A 10000-nucleotide genomic window follows, 5' to 3' on the forward strand; every position below is an offset into this window, starting at 1 on the left:
AAATGTGTGTAACCGTAAACGTTTATGGTCTGATTGATAGAATTTAGTAAGAACAACTCATACAAATGGCTAGCTAAAAACAACAACAAATAAATTAAATGAGTGATGTCAATTTAGTTCTTTCTCAAGGAAAATGAATACATAGATTTAATCATTTCAAGCATTCCACTTTTTATATTTATTCATTTATTTCTTCGATTATTTTTTTATTTATTCCTTTTTTTTTGTCTCACGAAATTGAGGCTGGTTTTGAAGAGGCATGTGTCCTTTTCGTCTATTGTTAATTTAATACTATTACTAAAGGCGACTATCATTTTTCAGATCTATCCCAACCAAGCCAGAGAATATAAAATTGGGTTAATTGTTTTTATAAATAAAAAATATATACCTATTTAATTTGATGTAGATCTAACCTATCTTTGTCTCTCATTCAATTTTTTTACTTTCTATCTACCGCACTTTACCTGATATGTCCTTGCGAGAGCTATTCGAGGGTTTAAACAAACCCATGTTGGTCGGATATTCAAAGTCAAATTATTATGAGCTCATGGCTGAACTGGGACTATTCTCTGACCAACACAAAATATTGTCCATAACAACAATATCAAAATTAGCCAATAATTGCAAGCATGCTAATGTGTACATATTATAGGTTTTAACCTGTTTCACAAACATTCTTCCGGAATTATAAAAAAAAATATAGATGGCCAGAGAGAGAGAGAGAGAGAGAGAGAGAGAGAGAGAGAGAGAGAGAGAGAGAGAGAGAGAGAGAGAGAGAGAGAGAGAGAGAGAGAGAGAGAGAGAGATGGAGATGGTTTGAGATGAGTAGATAGATAAATAGATGAGTAGATTATTATATGGGTGGACATAAAAAGATACAAGGACAAAATGGAGAATCTTAGATAGAATAAAAAGGGAAAGAATGAAGAGAGAGATAGATAGATAGAAAGAGAGTGAGAGAGAGAGAGAGAGAGAGAGAGAGAGAGAGGGAGTATATGTGTGTGTGTGTGTGTGTGTGTGAGAGAGAGAGAGTATGTGTATGTGAATGTGTGTGTGTGTGTGTGTGAGTATGTGTCTGTGAATGTGTGTGTGTGTTTGTGTGTGTGTGTGTGTGTGTGTGTGTGAGAGAGAGAGAGAGAGAGAGAGAGAGAGAGAGAGAGAGAGAGGGAGAGTATTATGATATGCCTAGCCTTATCCAGTCTACACTGATAGAGAGGTTCAGTGAAAACCGATCCCTACGTTACAACTACTGTCAGAAGAGGTAAAAACAAAACGTCTGTACCTGTCAACTTGTCAAAGGGACTCAACATAACGACGCTTTGTACATTCATACATCGTAGTTTACTTATAACGGCATCGCATTTTGGTTAGTAGAAACTTATTTTACAGAAACTTGGTTATAACGATAAGACAACAAGTTTTCATGGCGTGCTAGGGTTTTGTTCTTATTTAATAAATTTCCTGTCCAGTTACGCCTACCTCCACCTTAAACAAAGTATCTTAGTTGAAATTAAATGAACAATATTTATAATGCGGGGGTCCCTATAGTTCAGGTGGTAGAGCACTCGCTTCACACGCAAAGGGACCAAGATCGATCCCGGGTGCAGTTGAGATTTCTTTTTGACCCGCCTGTCCACCCAGCAGTGAATAGGTAGTTGAGTCTGTTAGATTTGGCGGAAAGTACTTTGCGATAGACTAGCATTCTTTCCAAAGTATAGCAAGCAATTGCTATTGTCTGTTTCACGCTATAGAAACTGGGATAAACTCCGGCTCCATGGCCCAATGGCTCTGAAGGCCTACTTTTTAAAATTTATAAGGCGCATTTGAAAAGATTCGAATCTGAAAAAATTGGTATGATTAAATACCAGACACAGCATGAAAGAAAAAAACATGAAAAAAAAATCCAAAATAAATCAGTCTTCCTTGACAGGGGAAAATGATTTTAGCTACCATGAGTTAAATTAATGACTTCGGACTAAATCGTGAGTTCTTTGGAAAGGCAATTTACACACATTGCTCGAACTGGCTCAGATATAATGTAAACGAGATTCTGTCTGTAAGCAACAATGAAGATTGTGAGAGCCGGACTGAGACGGTGAATCACATTGAATCACAAGATATTCAAAAGAGGATGTGGCACGCTCTTCCTGTTTGTTAAACATGTATGCTATAATTATGCTCAAAGTAACTTTAATCATCCCTCATGCTCAATGCTTGATACCTCTTTTCCAGTCTTCACGCAGCTCCAGATTATCCTTCTTGTACTTGTGCGTTTGAAATTTCGAACACGTTCCCAAATACGCGCTCCCAAGGTCCTAACGCAGGGGTTCAGGATTCTAATACCAATTGATCATGCCTTGGCCGGTCTGTCAATTTTCTCCTTTTTCTTTTCTTCTAATGCACTTCCCAGCCGTGTCCCATGATCGCTGTTATAGTCGAAGAGTGTAAGTTGCTGTGAAATCACCCGAAAATTAAAGAGAGATGGAAAGAGTAACTGAACCGACAAATAGAAAAAAAAAAGTCTTTGCAAGTTCAGAGATCGGTGGAGGCTGCCTCAAGCCCGGGTACTGTACTGTTCCCATACGAAGCCTTGCCATTTTCACCTTTTAGTTATTTTTTTTTTTTTACGACTCCAAGCTTTAGGCAGCCTCAACCAATCGCTGTACCGTTCCTTTGCAAAGACTTTCTATTTGTCGGTTTAGTTCCTTTCCATCTGCTCTGTAATTTTCGGTTGATTTCACAAGTTACACTCTTCGGCTATAACAACATCATTGCTACACTTACATCTATGCCGTTATAACCAAAGCCCATTGATGTTATTGTCGTGTCCTGTCGTTTTCCAAAGAACAGAGAAAGGGGCGTCATTGTCAATTGTACCGTCAAACCGCTTCTAGGCTATGGGATTCGTGTGAAATACCGTCTGAGACAAAAGTATGGATGAACGTCATACGTATTTATTCTGTGATTGACTATTCATTGGGGATTATATTAGGATATTCACGACACTACAAGGTATGGCTAAGTTTTTTTCAAGTCTTAGATTTTTACAATAATATTACAAATTATGTTCGATTTTACTCCTAAGTGATCTAAAAGTTTACTGTTTTTACTGATATAGCAGTGGGTAGTAAGAAACATTCATTGGTACATCACTAGGTAGTAAGAAACATTCATTGATACAACTCTTGGTAGTAAGAAACATTCATTGGTACATCTCTAGGTAGTAAGAAACATTCATTGGTGCAACTCTGGGTAGTAAGAAACATTCATTGATACAACTCTTTGTAGTAAGAAACATTCATTGGTACAACTCTTGGTAGAAAGAAACATTCATTGGTAAATCTCTAAGTAGTAAGAAGCATTCATTGATACAACTTTTGGTGATAGAAACATTCATTGGTACAACTCTTGGTAGTAAGAAACATTCATTGATACAACTCTTGGTAGTTAGAAACATTCATTGATACAACTCTTGGTAGTTAGAAACATTCATTGGTACAACTCTGGGTAGTTAGAAACATTCATTGATACAACTCTTGGTAGTTAGAAACATTCATTGGTACAACTCTTGGTAGTTAGAAACATTCATTGATACAACTCTGGGTAGTTAGAAACATTCATTGATACAACTCTTAGTGGTTAGAAACATTCATTGGTACAACTCTTGGTAGTTAGAAACATTCATTGATACAACTCTGGGTAGTAAGAAACATTCATTGGTACATCTCGAATTTCAATGAAGTACGTGTCGCTTCGCTGACATTAGTGGGATATATTAAGTCTGGGGTTTTATGAAAATACAAATGCAAATGATAGCATCGATGGCTCAACAGCACGATGTGTCGCCACATAATTTAAGACAATGTGGGGCGTGTTTAGTAACAAGATGAGAGACAAAACGTTGGCCCAGGTGTTGGGTCGTTAGTCACTTCTTAAAGGCTCCATACACGCCCGGATATGATCCTGGTCCAGACCCCGATCAGGCAAACCGGGATGAAAACGCAATGTGTGTGGCCAAATACCTGGCCGATAAACCTAGGTACGGTCGATCGCCCGCAAAGCCCGCTTTGCTTAATATTTTTCGAGGCGATCGGCGATCGGGGGCGTGGCAGTATAAAAAATTGGACAATTTTTTTCGGATTTTTGCTGTTTTGACGTCAGATTCGTGATCAGCGTCGAATTTACAATAGGTTTGATACCAAGAACTATGTTTTTACTCCAAAAATTGATGAAATTAGAAATAAATTTTAATTAATATTGAGGCTATGTGCCCGACATAAAAGTGCCCCTCCCTGTTTTGTGATGGATCAAGTGGTATGACTCTCGCTTTCGGATCGGAAGGTTCAGGTTTCGAGACCCGCTCTGAGTTGCGCAGAGTTGAGTCCTTGGAAAAGGCTCTTTACTCACATTCTCTCACCGTACTCAGGTGTAAAATGAGAACATGGCCGTTCGTTGTCTTTGTTGGGAAAAACTGTCACATCGCCTGACAGGCGTCATGTCTCGTCTTTCAAGTCTAATATTGCTGTTGCCTTGGGACCCCTTGTAAAGCGCTTTGAGCACGTGGATATTGCGCCAAATAAATGCTGTGTTATTATTTTTTTTAAATAATATTTTTATAAATGTTGCGCCAGGAAGAGGTAGATGGCAAAAGTTTCGTTCTTGTTCATCGTAAAACTTATAAAGGATTTCATACAAAATAAAAAATAGTTTTCATAATTTTCAATGTAATGATATAATAATATGCCAGTTCTTTTTTTTTTTTTCCTCCTCACCCGTTGACGCGACATGACGGTCGACCTTGACACAGACATTTGGGATTGGCAGATGCCAAAAAGCCTTGACTACGTGATGACAGGGGTGGGCATTGTAACCTTGAATTATAATCTACAAACAACGCCCCCCCCCCCCCAAAAAAAAAAAAAAAAAAAAAAAAGAAAAGAGCTGTGTGCGTGTGTGTGGTGGTGGTGGTGGTGGTGGGGGGTGGGGGGGGGTGGGGGGTGCGAATGCGAGTAGTCCCGAGGAGTACCCGTTTAACCTGCCACGGGAACACTGTCGATTTGTTTTATAAATAATAATAATAATAATAATAATAATAAATAATAATAATAATAATAATAATAATAATAATAATAATAATAATGATAATAATAATAATAATAATAATAATAATAATAATAATAATAATAATAATAATAATAATAATAATAATAATAATAATAATAATAATATAATATAATAATAATAATAATAACGATAAATAAAAAATCTTTATTGTCCACAAAATGGAAAAATTTCCGTGGTCTACGTTGCTTTTAAACTTAAATCGGATTGCAAATGTATTGATGTTATGCGTATTGGAAAAATACTCACGACATCTCCATCGGGGTATAACATATTAACACACAAAACTGCAAACGCGAACGTTCATTGTCTGATTGATATAACTTAGTGATAAGTTAATTATAAAATGCTGTCTAAAAGCAATAACAACGGGTTGACTAACGTCAAATTCATTCCTTCTATTGATGCTCTGTGTTAAATTAAAATACTCACAAAGTCCGCCAGCCAGAAATATCACTCCAGCCCAAAGATCTACATGGAACCTTGAACGTTATAGTCTGATATATTTTAATGAGAACTAATCATAAAAATGGGTGTCAAAAAACAATAACAATGAGATGAGTGACGTCAATTTGGTTCCTTCTATAAATATCCAAGAACTTTACTCACTCCATCCGCTCTCTCCTCCTTCAATAGATATGAATCTATTCTCTCATCACTTTTTTGTGCGGCTATGCATGTGATCTTGTGAAATGACACTCGCCTTTGGATCGGACGGTACTGGATTCGAGTCCCGCTCTGAGTGGCGCATAATTGAGTCCTTGGAAAAGGCTCTTTACTCGCATTCTCTCACCTTGTTCACTGTTAAAATGAGTACCTCGCTGTTTACAGCGTCGTCTCTGTCGGGAAACAATTGCAATATCGCTTAACAGTCATGTCTCGTCTAACATGTTTTTATGTTGGCCAAAGACCCTTATAAAGTGATTTGAGCACCTTTATTGAATATAGCGGTATATATAGCGCAAGTAAATTTTTCTCTCTTTTTCTTTCTCTCTCTCCCTCTCTCTCTCTCTCTCTCTCTCTCTCTCTCTCTCTCTCTCTCTCTCTCCTCGACATGTTAGATTATTATAGCTATTGCTACATATGATGCGAATATCTTGGACGGTTATTGATGCTATGAGTTTAGGTAAAATGCTCGCAACATCCACCAGTCGGAAATAACGTACCGTCATACAAAACCTTGAACGTTAAAATTCTGATTCATATAATTTAGTGAGAACTAATTACCAAAATGACTGCCTTAATACAATAACAAAGAGTGGAATGATGTCAATTTCGTTCCTTCAGCAGTCTAATTGATATAATTTACTGAGAAGTAATCACTATTGTGGCAAGACGAAAGATAGAATAACAGACAGTAACTGGGATCGGTTCTGTCGGCCACATAGCCTCACTATTAATTAAAATTTATTTCTAATTTCACCAATTTTTGGAGTAAACACACAGTTCTTAGTATCAAACCTATTGTAAATTTGACGCTGATCACGAATCCGACGTGAAAACAGCGAAAATCCGAAAAAAATTGTCCACTTTTTTATACTGCCACGCCCCCGATCGCCGATCGCCTAAAAAAATATCTCCCCGTATGTGGGCAAAAATCATCTGCGATAAACGCAGGGATGGGGTCAAAGCGATAGGTCATCCGTCCCGCTACCAGCGGATGTCGGCGTCTATGGGGGGCTTTACACAGGATCCTACTCGACTCAGGTGCGACGAATATTATTGTATGAGTGCATGTACAAAAAGACGCCTTTTAGGCGACTTGTACTATGTAGAATCGAAATAAGTTATCATATGGCATGATGAAGAAATTTAAAAAAAGCGTTATAGAACAAAATATATTTTTTTCAGTTTTTTTCCTCCGATTACGACGAACTAAATTCGTTTTTGCCAAGAGAGCAGTAACAGTGTAAAACGGCAAGATTTTATGTTAGGGTAGAATACAATCAATTTTGCCTTTAATCGTTTAATCTATCCATTTATAGGCGGAATTCGGTCTTGTATCTTTCCGATTTCATCAATTATTGCGATGCGACATGGTCTTCTCTGATTGGTAATCGGGATAAGAGATTTTAAAAATAATCACTATTACATGTCGAATTTGCCGGGATTAGAACCAAGTTTGTTTACTTGTGAGTCGAGTACTCTAACGATTTAGCTATTATCGAGCCTTCGATAGTATTATTCTATATTATTCTTTCCATACTTCAACCTTAAATCTCTCAGCGCCAGGAGACTAAAAGGCCTGGGCATTTCCCTTCCATTTCATCCGGTCCATCGCTACAGTCAATTATTCTTTCTACTATTCTTTATCACTTTATATCCTTAAACTAATATTTATGTATGCCACTCATAACCATAAGTCATTGTGTGATAATATGTAGACTATTCTAACTCCAATTCAAAGCCAGTGACAACAACAACAACAACAACAACAACAACAACAACAACAACAACAACCACGGGCATATATATATATATATATATATATATATATATATATATATATATATATATATATATATATATATATATATATATAGGTTGTACGTATACAGCCCACTGCTACTAAATAGTATTTTATGTGGTTGTCAAATTTAGTGTGCTATACCTACCGTGCCATTGGTGACTTGTACAAACACATCGAGGAAGTCAATAAGTCCGACAAAAGAATTTCTTGGAACTATAACTATTGACTTATCATAAGTTGGGGTTGGGGTGGGGGTGGACCTCCTTGTATTTGTAATTTTCAGTTTACCCGTAATAATATAACAATGAGTCCAAATAGAATTTATGGCATAGATTAAGAAGTGTTTCAAAAATAAGGAGTAACTACCCCCCCCCCCCCCCACACACACACACACACACACACACACACTAACTCTTTCGTCTTCTAAAAAAAAAAAAGAAAGAAAAGAAAACAAAAAGCAAAACAAAACAAACACAATTTAAAATTTGAATCAGAGAACTTAAATTATCAGTAATTTTAGTCGATTGATATTTAAATTAAGCAATGTCTTTTTATTCTTCAAAGTACAACAGAACTGATAGATAATTATTGTGGTGAGCTAAACGAAAATAAAAATTGCCAGAATATTCTCTGACTTCCTTTATCATCCCAAAGTAGCTGGGTATTTTAGAACTGGAGGTAATTAAGTTACTTTGCTATAGAAATAAGGTCATATCCAAAGGAATTGGGATTGACTCCGGTAAAATGGACTTTACAAGTCTTGAGAACTTCCATGACATATTGTGAATTTGTTTTTACAGTGCACGGAAAAGTACTTGCAGTGCGCGACCTGCCCGACCTGCCCGACCTATGTCATTGAGGATAAAAATATGTTAAAAAAAAAAACAAAAACAGAATATATTATTTCAATGGGGTAGAAAAATAGCATGAAAATAAAAACCCATTTATGATTAATGGATAAAGTTGTTAAATAATACAAACATTTGTGCGGCGCACTTCCAAGGTTTTAGCATGCTCAATGTTCTTCACAGTTGTTTATTTATTTCTCAGACATCTTGAAATTTCCAGCTCATTACAGTTAGTCTGTTAAGCGTCCAATTTTATGCTAGCAGTCTTATTACAGGTACCCTGTACCAAGGTACTGGTGCAAACCTGACCCAATTGGGGTCGAATGTAAAGTTCCTTACTCAAGGAAACAAGTAGCGGTCATTGTCACCCACCCTGCCACTTTCCAGTTTGCTTTATTATACGAGATACTGTTACGTCGTGATTTCTGACCAGACGCTTGTTTTTGATGTTTTTAATGTGCAATTATCAACGACAACTTATCTGTATAAACTCTGTTTGGTCTTGTGACAGAGTCAAGCAATTTGAATCGTGGTCATTTACTGGATAAGTGATTTTGATCGTGGACTTCGTAAACTCATAGCCTGGCACTGAACAAAACAACTACGACACAAAATACAAGACAAAAGGAAAGCGAATCGTGAGTTATATTCAATAGTTCAACAAATTATGGGATCATTTGATTCTTTGAGCACTACTAACGACAACTCACTAGGCGCATGAAGTTGACGTCATGATACGTACATGTCCCAGTAACAGGCTATAGATAGAACGAAGATGACGTCACTCATGTCATTGTTATTGTTTTTTGCCATCCACATTTATGAGTAGTTCTCACTAAATTGTATGAACCGGACTATACAAGTTCATGGTTACACATCGTTTTGTGTGTTGGTCCGTTATACTTCCGGATGGCAATGTTATGAGCTTCTTAGCCAAGTGCATACTATCTATACATTAACGGAGGCTACGTTGAGATCGCAACCTTTTGGTCTATCAGAGTTATGTCACTTTACACACATTACCCAACCTTACCCAGACACGAATGAGTTAATAGCTATAAATAGTAGCTTAAAAGCTCACACCATTGCCATCCGGAAGTATAACGGATCAACACACAAAACTCTGTGTAACCATGAACGTTTATAGTCTGGATAATACAGTTAAGTGAGAATTACTCATAAATGCGGATGGCAAAAAAACAATAATAAAGATCCTAGTGACGTCAACTTCATTCTATCTCTTGACAATTAAAAGGATATTGTAAAATTGCTGGTACGAGAAGGCGCTTAACAGCCGACCTCAACTGCATTGTATGGAAATACAGTTCCATATGGGTCATTGGGAGAATAAAAACTGAAGCACTGATAAACACATTCAGCATAGAAACCTGTGCCATTAGCGTCTTATAGTCTTATGTTGCTAAATGATGCTAGTTAGCTGATTCTTAATTTCGTCCGGATCGTTGTTTGCAAGGTATTTCATAATTTTATGGTAGACGTCTATAATTAATTAGGCGCCACGATTTGATAATAATATTGAGATTGAGAATATACGATTTGT

At 36.8% G+C, this 10000-nt stretch overlaps 1 protein-coding gene across 1 annotated transcript in view; it reads left to right on the plus strand.

Annotated features, from left to right (window-relative positions):
* Positions 1-10000, plus strand: part of LOC144978970 (uncharacterized) — a 58805-nt gene that overhangs the window by 5264 nt on the left and 43541 nt on the right. The gene's annotated exons all lie outside the window — the stretch shown is intronic.

Source organism: Berghia stephanieae, chromosome 8 (genome assembly GCF_034508935.2).
Source record: "Berghia stephanieae isolate SIO BIC M18660-M18661 chromosome 8, UCSD_Bste_1.3, whole genome shotgun sequence".
Lineage (NCBI taxonomy): Eukaryota > Metazoa > Mollusca > Gastropoda > Nudibranchia > Aeolidiidae > Berghia > Berghia stephanieae.